Here is a 21,436-nt window from a genome sequence, read left to right as displayed (position 1 = left end):
TGCTGTAGTTCAGGTGTGTATAACGTGTTTGTGATTGTGCAGTGCTGTAATTCAGGTGTGTTTCACGTGTTTGTGATTGTACAGTGCTGTAGTTCAGATGTGTGTTTCACGTGTTTGTGATTGTGCAGCGCTGTAGTTCAGTTGTGTGTTTCACGTGTTTGTGATTGTGCAGTGCTGTAGTTCGGGTGTGTATTTATCACTTACACTCTTGCATTCCTTCACATTCTGGAGAGCTGCGTGTGCCATCAGGTTGAAGTGAGCTACTGAAGATTTCTGCAGATGAAACTGATGACACTCAAACTTCCCGCAGTGACTGTCCTGAAACATCAACAAAACACTGAGACACTGATAGCAATAAACCAGAGTTAATTTCAGAAAACCGTTAAGGGGAAATGAACTAAACAGTGATGAAAATGAGGCAATAAACATGAATGTAACAGCTCACGTCAATAATGTGACAGATATTAACAAGGTCAGAGGTCACACTGCTGCCCTCTGTTGACCGTCTGAAGAACATCATCTTTGACTGATATGAACATAAAATCTGGATATTAAAATGCGTCTTATTGTCTGTTTCAAGTGCGCAGCTGAATCACTCCTAATCTGTCGTCATCTGATCACCGCCAGCTTGACACATGCTTTTGTTTAAGATTGCCAGCTAACTCTGATTTAATGCAATAAAATGTTAAACATAAAACATCTGGTGCAGTTTATGATAAAATGAGTCTTAAACTTAAGCTATACTTCTATTTTAAATCATTTAAACATGCTTTGGTTGTTTTTGCAACTCCCGATACAATAGCAGCATAGAAAAAAAAGACTTGCACTATTGGCACCAAAACTATGCACTGCTAATTCATCTATTTAAGGCCATTCACACTAAGAATGATAACTATAACAATAACATTTGGATGCCAATATAGTTTTCATTATAGATATCATTATTGTTATAATTATCATCACAGTTATCGTTATAGTTATTGTTATTGTTTTTAGTGTGAATGACATTTACACCAACTAGCAACATCTGTCTGAGGTTCTTTTACACCTGCTATCAACATGCAATGACAAGCAGTCACAGAAGACACATATATGATCTCTTACCCGTCGTTCTGGCTTGAAGTTGCACGGCACCGAGTTCTGGAGAGAAGAACAGATGTTTTTTCAACAAAAATTACAATTTGATGGTATGAGCTGATGAAAGAGTGATGCACCTCCTGCATGCTGAAGTTGTGAGCTGTTAAAATCACATGTGTAGTTTGACAGGGCAGGGTGAGCGTGACCGACACTGGCAGACCTATAACACCCAGATTCTCCACCTGCAAACACACAGATACACAGTAATCTGATCATTCAGAATTGCCTTGTCACATCTGTAAATTAGTTCAGTGGTTCCCAACCTTTTTAAGCCTTAAGTTAAAAAACACTAAACCAAAGAATCAATGTTGTGTGTGAAAGACTGGACAAAGTACATTTATTAAAATAAATTATTAAATACTTTTATTTCAAATAATTGTTGAGGATAATAGTGTGAAGATACACACTTTATTACAATGAACCAGTTAAAAAACCTTGTAGATGATGTTGAGAGGTTTTGGACCTCTGTCCTCCAGAGAGAAGTTCAGATACGTCACAGAGTCTTCAGCCACTCTGACAAACAGACAATACCATTTTGTTCAGTAACTTTTTCTGTCAAACATTTTTTATCATGTTATTGTCGTAGTTTGTTAACTGCTGGTAATAGAGTTGGTAGCTGGTAATAATGCTGTTTGTCTCTCTAATGAAGCCATTAAAACAGAAAGTAAGAGAAACACAGAACAGAGCAAGACATTTAGATATTAGTTTCATATCAAATGTCCTGTGTTGAGTTTTCAGTCATTCAGAGATGAAGAGCAGATCAAACTGAAAAAGAAGGACAGATGTTTTTGATAAATGTGACTCACAGACTGATCGCCAGATCAACGGCGAACTGCACCGGGACGCTCCTCCTCACCACCGTATCACTCATGTTTCCATTGTTATCACTGTGAACAAACATACAGAATTTACTCACAGATGAACATGAAATGCAGTAAAGTCATTCATCTTAACCTTCATGACTTATATGGTAAACCCAGATCTCTGCATAACATTATCGATATGACAGAGTCCTGACAACAAATTAATAAATTAACCTCGTTCACCTGTTGGCAGTGACGTGACATGTGGCCAAGTATGGTGACCCATACTTCGAATTAGTGCTCTGCATTTACCCATCCAAAATGCACACACACAGCAGTGAACACACACACACACCGTGAACACACACCCGGAGCAGTGGGCAGCCATTTTTATGCTGCGGCGCCCGGAGAGCAGTTGGGGTTCGGTGCCTTGCTCAAGGGCACCTCAGTCGTGGTATCGAAGGTGGGAGAGAGCGCTGTACATTCACTCCCCCCACCTACAATCCCTGCCGGTACGAGACTCGAACCCACAACCGTTTGGGTTATGAGTCCGACTCTCTAACCATTAGGCCACGACTTCCCATCATCATCTCCATCCGGTCAGACCACTCGTAATCCCATTTCATCACACGGAAGGTTCCCAGAAACTGAGTCTAGAATACAGTAGAAACCAAAGATGTTGGTAGCAACACCAAGGTCATGGGTTCATGGGCAGTAGCAACTAAAGATATCATTTTTGCCACTGAATTAACACCTATAGCAATCATATGCAGGAAATGTGTATGAAAAGAAAAGTGGAATCTGTCTGTGTGTGTGTGTGTCATTCTGTCTTACTGTGGTGCCGCTACGGTACACCGGTAGATTGATGCTGCAGGTTGTTCTGTTCGTAGCACCGCTGTCCCGATCAAAACAGCTGCTTCAAGTCCAACTCAGCTGTTTATTCAACACGCACACAATTTATACAAAGTTCTGTCATGAAACTCTAGATGGTGCAGTCTGCTAGGTTCTAGCTCAATCTGATATAATCACATGATTACTCACATGGTGCAGCTGATTGGTTTCTTTTGCATCAGCAGCCAATGAGCTTGCTGCACAACATTCAAATACTTGGCTAGAGCGCATCAGAAACCCTCCACCTTCCCCAGCTCCACCTGTATAGATCTGCTACAGGGTGATTTCATGTAATATATGGGAGTCATTTCATATATGTTAAAAGTGCAGCAGCAGTATTTCCTACATGCTCACAGCAGCAGATCTGTGAATGTATTGGCAGTAGCAAGTCTCGGTACCTGCTCTGCCCCAGCAGCAGCAGTATAGCAGATCTATTACAACATATTTAGAATTTCAGAGAAAGTTTTCAGAGACTCTGCCTTTAATGTTTTTTTTATTCTTTGACAAATATATTAATAGCGCTGTATTAGTGCAGAATTGTATGCCTTTTGGAATTTGAATTGGCCACGCCCCACAGGAAGTTGAACTGAATTGACAGGAAGAGGAATTTACTGAAAGAAATTCAGCACAGGTGATGCATTAACAAAAAACCTTTCAAACTAGACTGTCAATCCAACATTCAAAGTCTGTGTTGACAAACGTTGATTTCGTAGATAAAAATAGTGTCAAAATATGTATATTTTTAATTTTAGCTTATATCAATTATACTTTTTCACATTCAAATTGCTATTCTGATTTCCGGCAATAGGCTACTGCTGTTTGCTACATCAATTCAAAATCAACTCATATTGACTGAATATCATAATGACTGAATGCTATGTAGCAGTAATGCTTCAAAACTAAACTGATTTAAGGAAAAACTTGTTTTTAGGATGTTTAGATGTTTTTACTTCATTAGTCTTTAGTTTGACGCACAGACAGCTGTACCTTAATAGCATCAAATTTTGAGAGCGAGAGGCCTTCTGGGTAACACAGCACTATGCTGGTGTTGTAGGAGTCGTCGCCTGGGTTTGCCAGCGATACGAGGACCGTGAAATGAGCTTGATTCACCACCACTAAAGTGTCGTTCCTGCAAAACAAACTGTCATTTCAATAGAAAACCAAAACCTGATGAAGAATGCCAATGTTCAGAAGTATTTACAATCATATTTAAGATTAATATCATGTCTGATTTATTTATCAGTTGTTTCTCACGTAAAACTGAAGTTCAGCTTCAGATCGGCCACACAGCTGTTGTTTGAATTACAGCTCCACTGAAACGGCACCTGGTCAACAAAAGAGAAACTTTTACAGAACTTTTGAATGTTGCAGAAACTTTAAGAGACAGAAATCACTCCTTAACTATTCTGATCAGAAAAATTTCCCAGTGCGGTGTTGTAACCCTTCCCTGATTCTTTTACATCACTTTTTTGATTTGTGAAAACGTTCACAGTGCAGTTATGGTCAGATAACGGTTCCCTGAATCATGCACATCATTATTCTGATTTGTGAAAACGTTCACAGTTCACTACAGGTCAGCTGACCCTTCCCTAAATCACTAACATCACTATTCTGATCTGTGAAAATAGATCAGACCTGTAGTGCTGAGCTGTAGTGAACTGTGAAAGTGAACTGTGAAAATTTTCACAAATCAGAATTAGTGACCCAGGAAAGGGTCATCTGACCCAAACTGAACTGTGAAAGTTCTGCGATTGTGAAAGTTTTCACAAATCGAGCTCGACCTAAAACAATGTTTTTGTATTCCAGCAGTCTGTGTGTAGATGACACCGGTTCCATTCCTCTAAGTGTCCAACTTTTGGAGCTATAGGCTTTAGAAAATTAAGAGTTACCCTTGTTACCCTTGTTTACTTGTTTATATATACCCCTGTGTTTCAGCTGTCTTTTGTCAGTCATTGTTCCTGATTCCCTTGTGTGGTTTTTCTCCTGTTTCCGGAGGTTCCGTTCTTTGTACCTCGCTTAATGCATCTGAGATAATTTGACAGATGCTAGATCTTTTAATCCTGATAAATGATTTAATGTCTGGCTAATTAGTTTTGTCAAACAAGTTAGCGGATTAGATTAAAATATCTGGATTAAGTTGTCTGAGATTACTCTGTGTTGTCATATTCATTGGAAAGGGCAGATATATCGATACTCTAAACCATGATCGAGTATGACAAATTGTGGTGATTGGCTGGCACAACGTAATGTAAACATAAATCTTACAGCTGACGATTTTGCAATATTCTTCCTAAAGAATACTCTTATTCTTGGGAAGTCGTGGCCTAATGGTTAGAGAGTCGGACTCATAACCCAAAGGTTGTGGGTTCGAGTCTCGTACCGGCAGGGGTTGTAGGGGGGGCGAGGGAAATTACAGCGCTCTCTCCCACCTTCAATACCACGACTGAGGTGCCCTTGAGCAAGGCACCGAACCCCCAACTGCTCCCCGGGGGACGCAGCATACATGGCTGACCTCCACTGCTCCAGGTGTGTGTTCACGGTGTGTGTGTGTTCACTGCTGTGTGTGTGCACTTTGGATGGGTATAAATGCAGACCACTAATTCCGAGTATGTTTCACCATACTTGGCCACGTCACGTCTCTCTAAATAAAACAAGAACCATCAGTGGCCAATTCTCCACACCACAAACTGACAAAAACTTCATAAGTGAAAGTGAAGTGTGGCCAAGTATGGTGTCCCATAATCGGAATTTGTGCTCTGCATTTAGCCCATCCAAGTGCACACACACAGTAGTGAACACACACCATGAAAACACACCTGGAGCAGTGGGCAGCCATATTGCTGTGGCGCCCAGGGAGCAGCTGGGGGTTCGGTGGTCTCAATGGTCTCAACTCAGTCATGGTATTGAGGGTGGAAGAGAGTGCTGGTTATTCACTCCCTCCACCAACAATTCCTGCTGGACCTGAGCCTCGAGCCCGCAACCTTCGGGTTACAATACACTGTGTATAGTGTTTAATATAGTGTTCTCTCTCCACCTTCTCTCCACTGTCGGATGCAGACGTTTCCAAACTTATCCTTTCCAATTATCCTACTACCTGTCTGCTTGATCCTATCCCCACTCACTTCCTTTAGGCCATTTCTTCTTCAGTTATACCTGCGCTCACTCACGAGCACTCATCTTGTTGGATCTGTCTGCTGCTTTTGACACAGTTAACCACCAGATGCTCCTGTCCACCCTCATGAAGATGGTCATCTCAGGAACTGCATTACAGTGGTTCAAGTCTTACCTCTCAGGTAGGTCCTTAGTAAGGTAAGTCACAACTTCTTGCTACTGGGGTTCCTCAGGGCTCTGTGCTTGGACCACTTCTCTTCTCCATCTACATGACATCATTAGGATCTATCATTCAGAAGCATGGCTTTTCATATCACTGCTATGCTGATGACACCCAGCTCTACTTCTCATTCCAACCAGATGATCCGACGGTAGCTGTTCACATTGCAGCCTGGATGAAGGACCATCACCTTCAACTCAACCTTGCTAAGACAGAATTGGTCTCAGCCAACCCAGCAATTCATCACAACTTCTCTATACAGCTGGGTTCGTCAACCATAACTCCTTCCAGGACAGCCAGAAAGCTAGGAGTTGTGATTGATGATTAGTTAAGCTTCACAGACCAACGGTACTACAACAGCCCGGTCCTGCAGATTTGCCTTATACAACATTAGGATGATTAGACCCTTCCTATTAGAACAGCCACACAACTGCTTTCCCAAGCTCTTGTTCTCTCCAGACTGGACTATTGTAATGCTCTTTTGGCAGGCCTTCCCACATGTACTATCAAGCCTCTGCAACTGATCCAGAATGCAGCAGCGAGAGTGGTCTTCAACAAGCCGAAGAAAGCTCACATCACACCTCTCTTCATCAGTTTGCACTTATTGCCAATAGCCGCTCATGTCAAATTCAAAGTACTGATGTTTGCCTACAAGACAACCACTGGCGCTGCACCGATATACCTAAACTCACTAGTTCAGACTTATGCGCCCTCCAGAAGCTTGCATTCTGCAAGTGAACGACGCCTCGTGGTTCATCCCAAAGAGGCACAAAATCGCTCTCATGGACCTTTTCCTGGACTGTGCCCAGCTGCTGGAACGACCTCCCTATCTCAATTCCAGCGGCTGAGTCTTTAGCCATTTTCAAAAAACATCTAAAGACACATATTTTTTGCCAGTACCTGACCAATTAATACTAGCACTTACCTATTCTATTCTATTTTTTTTTTAATAAAAACGTACTATGTGTACTGTGTTAGACTAAATGAGAGTTGTCACAGCACTTGTATACTGTTGCTCTCTTGTTGGTCTGACTGCTTCTATCGTTCTCCTCATTTGTAAGTGGCTTTGGATAAAAGTTTCTGCTAAATTATTAAATGTAAATCATGTAGTCACTTAAACCCCACCCATTTCTTAGTCGACTGCAAAATTACTTTCAGAACTGGCACCATCCAATCAACAACCCGTGAACTGAACCAATTGCCTGCCCTGCACTCTTTTACTTTTTTGATAATCCATTTCAATATGGAAGAAAATATCTGTCACAACCTCAATCGTGACTTTAATAAAAGAACACATACAGACACTACATGTTTAATGGTATTTGTTGATTTGTAGATTATATTTAATAGCTTACTTTCATAAAACATTTGCAATTGGCTTGTAAAGGGTGTCTTTAAGCATGTTTTGTCTGAGTTCGCATTGCATTTAGATTGCGTTGACCAACAGGTGTCACCAGTGTGACACTGATTCGATTGCCTTGAAATAGTGAATCATTTTGTGAAGCAATTTGTTCACTCAATTCTGAGTTTCAAATGCTTTATTTCTCCCATCACTATGTCTAATAAGCCTATAGAGTTTAAATTGAGATGTGTGAAGATCAGCTCACCTCGACATGCTCCTCTGTCCTGCTGTGGACGTCAAGAACAGCCGTAGAGTTTCCAGACAACATCTCAGTTTGTGAATAATTCATTCGTATCTTCAGAGGACATACTGTATCTGCAACACAGCGCTGAAACAAACACAACGTTCACCGTCAGACCAAAGCTGCTGCGACTGGCTGAAGCTGTGACAGATGACACATACCAGCATGAAGATGGAGAAGCTGAAACAGGAGAACCCAGAATCCAGCAGGAATGACTGCTGCAGCGTCCTGGACGACACATTCCTCTGATCGAAGAATCCTCGATTCATTTCTCGTACCACATCCACATTCAGATTCAGAGAAACATTCAGGCTCTTCTCCAGAGATCCTGAGAGACATGAGGGGGTAAGACATGGAGGCCATATTCTTCATGTAAAAGAGAGACTCTCTAAAACTTCATTGATGTTACCTGTGCTGCTGGTCCTCTCAGTCACCGTGAAACATGACGTGAGATTAAATGCATTAAATGCGTTGTGACGCGGACATTCAAAGTAGTTCAGACTGATTTCCTTTGGACTGAACCTGAGCTGCGCAGAAACAGAAATCACAGGCCGAGCCCTGAGAAGAGAGAAAAGAGTAAATAGCTCATGATATCAGACAGTCAGACTGACTAGGCTGACACCTAATAGATTTTACACATTGCATTTATTCTACAAAGTAAAGATTACTTTAAAAACTGCTCACTGATGTCTAACCCATAGATGATCCTGTGTTGAGTTGGTTAGAGAATCTTTACATTATTTTTTAAATGTGTTGTGAAATGACGTACTTTAGCAGGACGATCCCTCCTTGTGCTCCGATCACAATATCTGTCAGATTATCATCATGCATGTCCATCTGACCAGACAGAGACACTCCAAACTGCTGCAGACCGGGCAGAACTGACCGGGCTGGGATCCGCTACACACACACACACACACAGATCTACTATGTCAAAGCGGCTCATCATTGTGCAGGTTTATCTGTCTGTTTATCTGTGAACTTTCAGCTCGTCTGGGTTTCTGGGTTAAATGTGAGCACAAACACAGCGTTTGGGATTGATGGAAGCACAGCAAACTCTCACCTGAGGAGCGTGTTCAGGGTTTATGCCATGCGCCCTGTCACCCAGGTAGATGTAGACGACTCCTTCATTCTCCAGCGGTGCCCCGACTGCCACATCTGACAGACTGTCTCCATTCAGGTCCTTTAGTGAAGCCAAAGATGTAGCAAATCTACCCGTGGTTGACTGGCTCACATTCAGTATTTTCTGAAAATACTTCTGAAAATGTGAACAGAATATTTCTTCATCAGCACATGACCAGCACCACTGCAATTTCCACGACTTTCACATCATAGGAACCTATTACAACAGCAATCCAAATGGAGTAACACAATGGTGACGTCTAGCAGCCTTCCAGTTACAGGCAGAAGCTTGTTCATGAAGATCATAATAATAGTCATGAATCTGTGCGTACCTGCTCTGATAAAGCGTAGACGTACAGCCTCCCTTCAGCCCTCGGCTGAGACTGGTCAAATAATGGCGCTCCGACTAGCAGGAAATCCGAGTTTCCATCAGAATCCACATCCAACAGACTCAGAGACGCCCCGAAATATGAGCCAATCTGATGACAGAAATTAATCAAAATGAATGGAACTGCATTCTAGCACATGCTTTTACAGCCTGATTTTCATAGAAGAAATATGAAAACAACATGTTCTTCTGCTTCACAAACACAATGTCACATAATACTGGCTAGAAACTGAAGAGGTATTTGAAAACTTGCAACCCCAAATCAGAAAAGTTAGGATATTTTGTAAAATGCAGTGAAATCAAGAATCTGTGATTTGTTAATTATCTTTGACAAAAATACAAACAAAAAAAATATTTCCAATGTTTTGACTGACCAACTTAAATGAGGCAAAAATAAAAGTGAAAAGGTTATAGAATATCAAAATTTAATTTTGTCAAACAAAAATCTAATTTCTTAATGCAAAATTGCAAAGAATTTAGGTCTTTCGCCAACTACCATAAATAATATTGTGAAAAGATTTGGGGACTCCAGTGAAATCTCTTCTGTGTGGGGCAAGACAGGAAACCTCAGGTGAATGTGCTTGACCTTTGACCCCTCAGATGGCATTGCATAAGAAACCGTCATGCTGCGGTGTTAAATATAGCCACATGGGCTCAGGAGCACTTCAGAAAACCGCTGTCACTTAAAACAGTCTGCCACTGCATCAAGAAATGCAACTTGAATCTCTGTTACTCAAGGAGAAAGCAATACATCAGCTGTATGCAGTGATGCCGCGGGGTTCTCTGGGCCAGAGCTCATCTCTGATAGTCAAAAAGTGTGTGCTGTGCTCAGATGAGTCCACTAGGAAAAACTGACATTGAGTTCTCAGTCCCAAAGACCAAAGGGACCATCCAGACTTTCACCAGCGACAGATGCAATAGCAAACGTCTGTCATGGTACGGGGTGCAGCAGAGCAAACGGCTTGGGTGACTGGCCTATGTGTGAAGGTACCATTGACATGGGGGTATATATCGGTATTGTACAGAGATATATAATGCCATCAAGATGAAGTCTTTCATGGGAAGTCCATGGTTATTAGATCGAGACAATGCCATGTCTCATTCTGCATGTGCTACAAGAGCGTGGTTTCATAGAAACAGAGTAAATGTACAAGACTGCAGTCCAGATCTGTCCCCTATTGAAAGTGTAAGAACAGTCATGAAAAGGAGAATCAGACCATGACGATCACAGACTGCTGAGCTTCTGAAGTCTTGTATCAAGCAAAATTGGACAAAAACTTTGCTTGCAAAACTTTAACAATTAGTATCCTCAATTCCCAAAAACTTAAACATTGTAATTAAAAGGAAAGTTGATGTGACACAGTGGTAAACATGCCTCTGTCCCAACTATTTGGGAAAAACTTTTTTGCAGCCATCAAAATCAAAATTTGTTTATATTTACAGAATACAAATTAATTTGGTCAATTTTTTGGTTAATTGGTGAAACACAATCTCATAAGAGTGTGTGTGTTTGAAGGAGTCTGCTGATCTTCTTTGTGGACTGTAGGTTTGGGAGCCCCTGGTCTCACCGGTGGAGAGAGATAATATTGTTTCTGAGGGTTTTTCACTGACTTGTTCTCCATTGGTGTTGCTCGTCACTGTCCATGTGCTTTCATTCTTGGTGAAGAGGGTCACGAGACCCGTGTGTTCGGCTCGCGGCGCCCCAGAGAACAGAAGAGAGACGCCACGTCTCATTCCCAGCACAGTAGAGTAACCTGAACACCATCAGCATGATTAAAACAGACACAAACTCTTCACATCACACAAGAACAAACACTCCAACATACCCATGTACGAGTCTTTATTTACAGCTGGATCGATGATCTCTGTCTGTCTGAATTCAGATCCTGATCCCGTCACTTCATACAGAGCTCCACGCCAGTCATTTGATCCGACCGAACCCACGATCACAGAGCCCTGCATCAAACACTGCAGTCTCAGCAGCCGCAGAGTACCAACCATTTGCATTTTACACAGACTACATTAAACAGACTTCTGAAAACAGCAGTTCTGATCTGATTGGCTGTTTTAATAAAATTCCAGGAGTCAGTGTGTACAGATTTACCTCGATTCAGCTGTTTTCACGCAGCACTGGTCTCTACAATGATCACTTCTGAGAAAGAATCAGTCCCTGGATCTCACAATGTTCGAGGTTAGTGACAGCTCTTTGAGTTTGGACTGATGTTTAGCAGCAAATATACCAGTATCAGATTTTACTTCAAATGGAGACCCAATGTTGGTTATTAGATTGCATCGTAAAAAAAAATGTCCTTAAAAACAACCATTTTATTTACATAAAAAATAACTGCATTTACATTTATTTAGATTAAAAAGAAATGCATCGACAGTACCACAAACTGCATAGATAGCAATATTTAAAATTAACATGACATAGACTGAATAAGAAAAATACAATAATTTTGATTGTGTCACGAGTGGTGTGTGTAACTATCCAATAAAAACGAAGAAGAGTTCAATAATATTTAATAAGCCAACGATCAGGGTACAATCCACGTTATCCACATTAAGCATAGACGAGACCAGACAAACACTGGGAGCAAACACAGGGTTTAAATAAGACAGAGGACTAACAATTAACAATGACAGGTGAGAGAGATAACGTCTCAGGTTACTTATGTAACCATGGTTCCCTGAGTATGTGTGCTCCCGGCGCCTATTTATACTATAGTCGCACCGGTAGTGACGTCATGGCTGTCGCCGGCCAACGAGTTGGTGTTTTTTCAATGTATGCTTCAGACACGGGTCACGACGAGGCGTTCCCCCCCCCATTGAGACCCCTAGAGGACGCAGTTCGAAGTTCCCATGAAAGGGAACCAGAGGTGGACAGTAGTGAAGTATGTTTACTCTGCTGTAAAAGTACTTTTCAAGTGTCTGTACTTTATCAGTGTTTTTCTTTAGAAAACTTTTATTAACACTAACATTCCAAAGCATAATAGTGTACTTCTTACTGCACTATGTTTCATATTAAATATCATTTAATACTTAGTTACATTAGAAATCTAGTACTTTCTTACTTTTACTCAAGTAAAAGTAATTCAAAGTTTTACTTGAGTACAAGAAAGTACTACATTTGAAATGTTCTTAAGTATTAAAGTAAAAAAACTACTTTTATTTATGAAATGTAGTGCAGTAAAAAGTATGACATTATGCTTTGGAATGTAGTGAAGTAAACGTTTTCCAAAGAAAAACACTCTTAAAAAGTATCTGTACTTTATCATTGTACTTGAGTAAAGTAAAAATCCTTCACTACTGTCCACCTCTGGAGATAACTAATCAGACACATGAGGGAAAACTAGGTCAAACAGGGAAGACTAAAGCCTTCTACACACTGCACAATTTTAGCAATCCTATAAGATCATTGAAAATCACACTGTGCGACATGGATCTGATAAACTTGGGTACGACATGTATGCAGACTGTACGATGATAACACCTATTGACTCGTAGGCTACAATGCATGTTACTAAAGAAGAATAAAACGTCATCAGCATGCGCTAGTGGTAAGCAAAAAAAGCATGACGAATCACACTTTGGCAGTTGTAGCTTTTATGTGTGCTGATAAAAGTGGAAGCTGTGAAAGAGGAAGGGAAAAGAGCTTGAAGTAAGCAGTTTTATGTTTTAACACCATGTTGCGTTGATTTTTATGTCGCATATTTATTGGCCTGTCAGTATGTGACACTGCCACACAAAGACACATGTTTTTACCACTCAGTATATATTAAGATGGTTTTTTTATCTATATATTTGAGTTTTAATGGTTTTACATGTTGTCTTAGCCATTTTAATCCTCTTAATTATTTGATGTATGTCTTTAAAATGTTCATGGGTCTGCCTGTCATGTGGTCAATCACATGACAGGAATAAGGAAGTAAACCAGTACAAAGCAAGCAGCATGTCAAACAATCAGGGTCATTGACCAAACAACTACTCGCTGGATTGTGGAGTTGTTTGTGGACTTACCATTCCAGTATCTCACTCATTTTGGATTATCATTTTCTTTGGATTGTATATACACCGCTGGACACTTTTACCTTGGGACTTCAACACACTGGGATTCTTAAGGACTGTTTTAGGGTACGATTTGAATGGACAATCTACTTTTAACAGCCTAAGTTATTCTAGTTTTATTGTGTTGTTTTAAGTTCCTTGTGCATTATGTAAATACACTAGTTATTAATTCTACTTTTGTTGTTGTCTCATCTTTTTAAAGCACTTATTTTATCTCACACAGTTTAATCTGACCCCATTTTAAATCCATGTAATTCGGCCGATAAGTCAGATCGTTACAAGTAGACGTGGGTCGTAGCAGCAAACATGCTGTGCGATGATCATGCTGAGTTTGATCGTAGGCTATCTTTGGTCGCAAGACTGTGACAACGGCCGTCTTTGAACCTCTCTCACTGTATGACACGGGACCACCGATTATCAACCACGATCACAGAAATCACCACGATTGTTTCACAATGCCAATCTTTCATCTGGGACAGCCGAAAATCATGCAGTGTGTTTAGGGCTTAAGGCAATGACAAGACTGTGACGGGTTTCCAAATATTTCATACATTTTATTGGTTTCATGCTCTTGGCAGTCAACAATTCGCATCACGTTCAGCACAAGCCATGAGTGTGTCTCAACCAGCTCTGCTTTCAAAGCACTGACTAATACCAAACTACATTATCAGAGATTTTTTTTTTTTTTTTAAGTGTTGCAGTTCATAGAAGATCTATTCATTAGCATCTATTTATTTAATTGTAGGAGACAATTATTTTGAAAAATTAGGTTTAAAATATTTTTTTTCTCTCTTTTTGAATGCTTTATTTACTTGACTTTTTACAGTTGTGACTTTTCTTACACCTATAGTATATTGATGACTCATTGGTGTCTCTATTCATGAGACAGTGTGTCCATATCCTATGAGAAGACGCTTCTTATTCACATGTGAGATCGTGTACAGTAAGTGAGAGAATCATTCATGCATCGCAAGTGAGTGTTTATAAAATGAACTTTTCCACGACATTCTAATTTATTAAGATGCACCTGTAGGAGTTTCTGTGTGGCATGAATTCTCCTCTATAGACTCAACACAGTGTTCAACACAAACACCATCCATCCATCCCGTGAGTGTAACTGATCTTCAGAGCTCCTTGATGTAACCGATTAAACTACTTAGATTTGTCAAAAGTTATTAAAAATGCAAAGGCGTGTTCATATCTACTGTCGATGCAGAGTAAGGCAAATGGCTGTGGATTAAATCATACAGTAGTTGTCACAGGATATGTAAGCTTACAAAACCATGTATAATACAGGTTTCTTTTGTCACATGTAATGGTGAATTGCCGTGTGCATTTGTGGGAACCAGTTACTAGGGATGTAACGATTCACTCAACTCACAATGTGATTTGATTCACGATACTGATTTCACCATATTTTCACGATTTTCTCACTATTTTTTATTCTATTATTTATTTTATTTTTTTTACAAAATTAGATTTAAGACAAATTATAAATTATTATAGTCCTTTTATTATTGCTTGGACATCGCTCACCTCCAACAATGTGGCGGGCAGTTCGCACGACCCTTTGCAAAGCTTTGCGGTTGCCAGCAGTGCCATTTCCAAACCAGGCAGTGATGCAGCCAGTCAGGATGCTCTCCACAGTGCAGGTGTAGAATGTTCTGAGGATGCTGGGGCTCATGCCAAACTTCCTCAGCCTTCTCAGGAAGAAAAGGCGTTGATGTGCCTTCTTCAGCACTGCATTAGTGTGTGTAGACCATGTGAGATCCTCACTGATGTGAACGCCGAGGAACTTAAAGCTGTTTACCCGCTCCACAGGTGTCTTGTCGATGGTGATGGGTGTGTGTTCTCTGCTCTGTCTCCTGAAATCCACCACCAGCTCCTTGGTCTTGTTGATGTTGAGTGAGAGATGATTCTCCTGACACCATTTAGTCAGGGTGCTCACCTCCTCTCTGTAGGCCATCTCATCGTTGTCGGTGATCAGGCCTATCACCGTTGTGTCGTCAGCGAATTTGACAATGATGTTGGAGCTGTGTGTGGCTGCACAGTCATGTGTGTACAGGGAGTGGGCTGAGGACGCAGCCCTGAGGAGCACCAGTGTTGAGGGTCAGCGGGGATGAAGTATTGTTGCCCATTCTGACCACCTGACTTCTGCCCGTCAGGAAGTCCAGGATCCAGCTGCACAGAGATCTGTTTAGTCCCAGATTCTGGAGCTTCTCAACGAGTGTGGCAGGCACTATGGTGTTAAATGCTGAGCTGTAGTCCACAAACAGCATTCTCACATAGGTGTTCTTATTTTCCAGGTGGGAGAGAGCAGTGTGTAGAGTGAAAGCAATAGCATCGTCTGTAGAATGATTACTACGATATGCAAATTGTAGCGGATCCAGTGAGGCAGGCAGCACAGAGCAGATGTATTCTCTGACGAGTCTCTCAAAACACTTGCTGAAGATGGGTGAAAGAGCAACGGGCCTCCAGTCATTCAAGCATGTGATTTTATTTTTCTTTGGTATGGGCACAATGGTGGATTTTTTGAAGCACGAGGGAACCACAGACAGAGAGAGGGAGAGGTTGAAAATGTCTGTGAAAACACCGGCTAGTTGGAATGCGCATGCTCGGAGCACACGGCCTGGGATGCCATCAGGACCCGCAGCCTTGCGGATATTCACCCGTCGGAAGGATCGGGTTACCTCCGCGACAGAGACGGAGAGTGCTCTCACCTCTTCTGCAGCAGCCGCGGGAGCGCTCTCTGTGTGGGCGGTGTTGTGAGCCTCGAAACGAGCATTAAAGTTATTAAGCTCATCCGGTAGAGAGGCGGCAATGTTCACAGTAGCTGGTTTATTCCCTTTAAAGTCGGTTATGTTATTGATGCCCTGCCACATGCTTCTTACATTGTTGGTGTTGAATTGTTCTTCAGCTTTGTTTTTATATTGTCTTTTTGCAGCTTTGATGGATTTCCCGAGATCGTAACTGGCTTGTTTGTGATCGTCAGCATTTCCGGATTTAAAAGCAGATGTCCGCGCTGACAAGGCTGCTCGAACATCGCTATTAATCCACGGTTTTTGGTTGGGGTAGATGCGGATTGTTTTTGTCGGCACTACATCTTCTACGCACTTCCTGATGAAACATGTTACAGTATCTGAGTATGCCTCTATGTCGTCATCAGACGCTGCCCGGAACATGTCCCAGTCCACGTGATCAAAACAGTCCTGTAGTATAGCGTCTGATTGGTCCGACCAGCATTGAATTGTCCTGAGGGCGGGTGCTTCCCGTTTCAGTTTCTGCCTATAAGCAGGCAGGAGCAGAATGGAAGAGTGATCCGATTTGCCGAAAGGTGGGCGGGGGAGGGATTTTGTAGGCGTCCCGGAAAGGAGAGTAGCAGTGGTCCAGTGCACGATCACTACGTGTGTTGATGGTAATGTGTTAAAAATATTTTGGAGTTATTGTTCTGAAGTTGGCTTTGTTAAAGTCCCCCGTAACTATAAACGCCGCATCTGGGTACGCGGTTTCCTGCTCACTTATATTCCCATACAGTTCCGTGAGTGCCTAGTCTGTGTTGGCTTGAGGGGGGAATGTAAACAGCTATGATTATGATCGCTGTAAATTCCCTCGGTAGCCAGAATGGTTGACACAGAAGCATATGAAATTCCAGATCAGGGGAGCAGAAGGATATAATAGAGTGTAGGTTCCGTCATCACACCACGAGCTGTTCATAAAGAAACAAACGCCCCCACCTGTGCTTTTCCCTGTGAGCTCTTTTGTTCTGTCCGAGCGGTGCACGGAGAACCCCGTAATCTCGATGACTGAGTCTGGAACCTCTGCAGACATCCAGGTTTCTGTGAGGCAAATAATGCAGCAGTCCCTTGTTTCTCATTGGTATGAGATGCGTGCCCACAGTTCACAGGGTTTGTTGTCCAATGACTGATCGTTAGCCAGCAAAATGGTTGGGAGAGGACGCCGGCTCTCTTCCCCCTTTTCCGGCGGCGTGTTCTCGGTCGTGACCGTGCGGCCCAGACAAAGGGCTCTTATGCGGTGTCTGTAAACAAAGCGCCGGCATTCAAGAACTCAAAGTCTGGTTTGCATTGCGCGACGTAGGAACCAATGTTTAAAAGCGTGTGTCTATCGTAGACAGTTATACTAACAACACCCAACACGTAGAACAATAAAATAACAAGTAAAACAAACGAAAAACTGCAGAGTTTACTCGGCGCTCGCAACACAGCTGCCATGCTCGGCCCCATCTTCTATATGTAAAATCACGATCCAAACAAAGATGCAGCTGCATACATGATGCATGAGCAGTTTTTAATCTAAATTAGATTAAAGCAAAAACAGATTGGTCTGATGTTAACTGTGAAATTATGCTACATAAAACATCTGAACGAGACAGAAACAGCAGACGAGCTGAATGAGACGCAGATTCACTCCCTGACAGCAGGTGGCGCTTATGAACACTGCTTTATTATGCATTATACAGAGACAAGATGAAAAGAAAATATAATCTAAACTTTTCTAAAGACAGTCAGTTCCCCTCAGAGACACATTCATATAAACTCCTGCCCCCAACTGTATCATGATTAGTTTAATATCTCAACTGATTTGAATCCTTGCATATTTGTATAGATTTTCAACCGGCTCGCGGTGCATCGCTACATCCCTACTGGCGACTCTTAACTCAACGAAAGCCACTTTCTGAGCATTTTCAAAACTGTGGTGAGAACTAACTGCTGATGAAACTGAGCATTTCATGACCGCAAACGGCAAATTCATGTTCACAGTTCTCGGAATAATGGTTAATGTTCACAAGACATGCAGGTAAATTGATAAATTATTTCAATTTTTTTTTTATTGTTTTGTTTTAAAAACATTTTTTACATTTGAATTTTTTGCGCTTATATTAATTACTAGCTTTTCATCAACTCACAAACGCCCTGCAGTTCCCTCAAGAACCCCCAGAGGCTTGCAAACTCTAGCTCTGGAAACCTTGCATCAACAAAAATAATAAAATAAGTTAAAATTTACTTTATATCATTCATATTTCTAACCTCCTGGTAGACGACACTGAATCCACTCTGTGATAACTCTCTCTGTCTGTCTCTGCCGTGAGCTTCCTTTGACCCTGAAACACGGAAGGAAAACTTTTACAATCATCTGTGGATTCTTCATTAGCTGCTTCCATTTAAAAACTTTTATTTAGTGTCCATTTTCTGTACATGTACATTTTACCTATAATGTTGTAGATCTTTTCTTGCAGGTTGTCAAGTCCACTGTACTCTTGAATGTAGAAGGTGTTGCTCTGTTTTGGTTCTGATGCCAGCTGACTGAGTGTGGTTAAACTAACCTTACCCACCTGAAAAACAGTGTGTAATTTTTAGTTTAAAGCAGCTCGTAAGTGTATTTATTTGTTGTCTCAATGTTTAGCGCAGTAGTCGTTGCTAGGAAACGCTTGTTTTGCTTACTGTGTGGAGACGTGCTGAAATCGCGTTTGGTCTCGTACTGTATCGCGTACCTTGTCAGTGTTGTGCGCTTTGATTGGCCATTTGTTGTGATAAACAGGAAAGTGTGTCCAGCTGAATTCAATTTGAGTTTTGTTAGACGAATATAAAAAGCTTTGTATACCGCGGCAGCACTTGTGTGAAGCCCGAAGAGTGTAAAGACCATCAACTCTACCGTTCGACTCCACCGAGCAGGGAAACCGGCAAGGGACATAAGTATCGCTTTTGAATCATTCTCTTCCCTACTACTTGTTTCCCTTCTGTTTTCAGTTTTTATATCCAATTCTTACTGTGTTTCCAGATCCCTACTATCACTACCACTCGCAAACCATGCATCACACACTGTAGGCAGCGCAATCCTAACAACCTGCGCACTTTGCCTATGTCTACTAATACACTACAGCAGACTGGCAATTCCAGAGACCAATAGAAAAAGAAAGTAAACAAAGAAGATTTTATTACTTCTATTACAAGTCATTTGAGACTAAACCTCATGGCCCTGACAGAGACATGGATCAAACCAGAGGACAATGCTACACCTGCAGCACTCTCCAATAATTTCTCATTTTCCCCACTCCCACCGTCTGACTGGAAGAGGTGGAGGTACTGGTCTGCTTATCTCTAATGATTGGAAATGTAATGCTTTACTTTCTCTGGGTATTAACAGCTCCTTTGAATCACATTCAGCCACTATTATCCACCCTCTTAAAATCCATTTTATAGTTGTTTATCGACCCCCAGCACCACTAGGTAACTTCGTGGAAGAATTAGATGTGCTGCTCTCAAACGTTCCTGAGGATGGTACTCCACTAGTTATGCTTGGAGACTTCAACATCCACCTAGATAAACCTCAGGCTGCAGACTTCCACACTCTGCTTGCCTCTTTTGATCTCAAGCGAGTGTTAACTACGGCTACTCACAAATCAGGCAACCAACTGGACCTTATTTACACATGACACTGCTCCACTGATCATGTGCTGGTTACTCCACTACACACCTCGGATCACTTCCTCCTCACTCTTAACCTCAACATGGTTCCTGACACAACGCATACCCCTCTACATGTCATCTTTCAACATAACCTACGCTCTCTCTCACCCTCCCGGCTATCTGCTATGGTTTCATCTTTGCTTCCTTCCCCTGAACAGTTATCATCTCTTGATGTTAACAGTGCTACTGATACTTACTGCTCCACTCTTACGTCTTGTTTAGTGTCTGCCCCTTGTTTTCCAGGCCAGCTTGTACCACCTCTTCTGCTATCTGATGTTCTCCGTGAGCATCGTTCTAAGCTCAGAGCTGCAGAAAGAGTATGGCGCAAAACACAAAATCCTACTGAGCTTAATGTACACAACAGCTGACGACTTTGCCACATTCTTCATTAATAAAATTACAAACCTCAGTGCACAGTTTTCCACACCACAAACTGTCAAACACAGCTTACCAGCAAACATACACTCGTTTTCATCCTTCTCACCACTCTCTGAGGCAGAAGTCTTTAAACTCATCCTTTCCAATCATCCTACTACTTGTCCGCTTGATCCTATTCCATCTCACCAGGGGTTTGAGTCTTACCTCTCAGATAGGTCCTTCAAGGTATCTTGGAGAGGTGAGGCATCCAAGTCACAACATCTAGCTACTTAGGTGCCTCAGGGCCCAGTTCTTGGACCACTTCTCTTCTCTATCTATATGGCATCACTAGGTTCTTTCATTCACAAACATGGCTTTTCATATCACTGCTATGCTGATGACACTCAACTCTACCTCTCATTCCATCCTGATGATCCGATAGATCCGATAGCTGCTCGCATCTCAGCATGTCTAACAGACATTTCTTCCTGGATGACCGACCATCACCTTCAACTCAACCTGGCTAAGACAAAACTGCTTGAGGTTTCAACAAACCCATCACTTTATCAAAATGTTCAAGCTCTTGTTCTATCCAGGCTGGACTATTGCAATGCTCTCTTGGCAGGTCTTCCAGCCACTTCTATCAAACCTCTACAATTAATCCAAAATGCCGCTGCGAGATAAATCTTTAATGAGCCTAAAAGAATGCATGTCACACCTCTGTTCATCAATTTGCACTGGCTACCAGTAGTTGCTCACATTAAATAAAAAAGGCATTAATGTTTGCCTACAAAACCACCACTGGCTCTGCACCCCTTTACCTAAATTCATTACTTCAGAGTTATGTGCCCTCTAGAAGCTTGCGTTCTGCAAGTGAACGGCGTATTATTGTGCCATCTCAAAGAGGCACAAAATCACTTTCATGGACTTTTTCATTAACTGTTCCCTCCTGGTGGAATGACCTGCCCAACTCAATCCAAGCAGCTGAGTCCTTAACCATCTTCAAGAAACTACTAAAAACACATCTGTTCCACCTTTATTTGACCCTCTAACTCTAGCACTTTCTATTCTATTTTAATTCTACCTTATCTATTCTACCAGATGAAACTTCTAAATTATCTAAGCTAACAGAGCGTGTTAAAAATGTGAAAGATTGGATGACCAATAATTTTCTCCTATTAAATTCGGATAAGACAGAGATATTACTTACT

General features: G+C 41.6%; 1 pseudogene; it reads right to left on the bottom strand.

The window, feature by feature from the left end:
- Nucleotides 1-21,436, bottom strand: part of LOC107690076 (integrin alpha-M-like) — a 29,073-nt pseudogene that overhangs the window by 1,948 nt on the left and 5,689 nt on the right.

The sequence above is a fragment of the Sinocyclocheilus anshuiensis genome, unplaced genomic scaffold (genome assembly GCF_001515605.1).
Source record: "Sinocyclocheilus anshuiensis isolate Anshui unplaced genomic scaffold, SAMN03320099.WGS_v1.1 scaffold1913, whole genome shotgun sequence".
NCBI classification, from domain to species: Eukaryota; Metazoa; Chordata; class Actinopteri; order Cypriniformes; family Cyprinidae; genus Sinocyclocheilus; species Sinocyclocheilus anshuiensis.
This window is presented reverse-complemented; position numbering and strand designations above follow the sequence as displayed.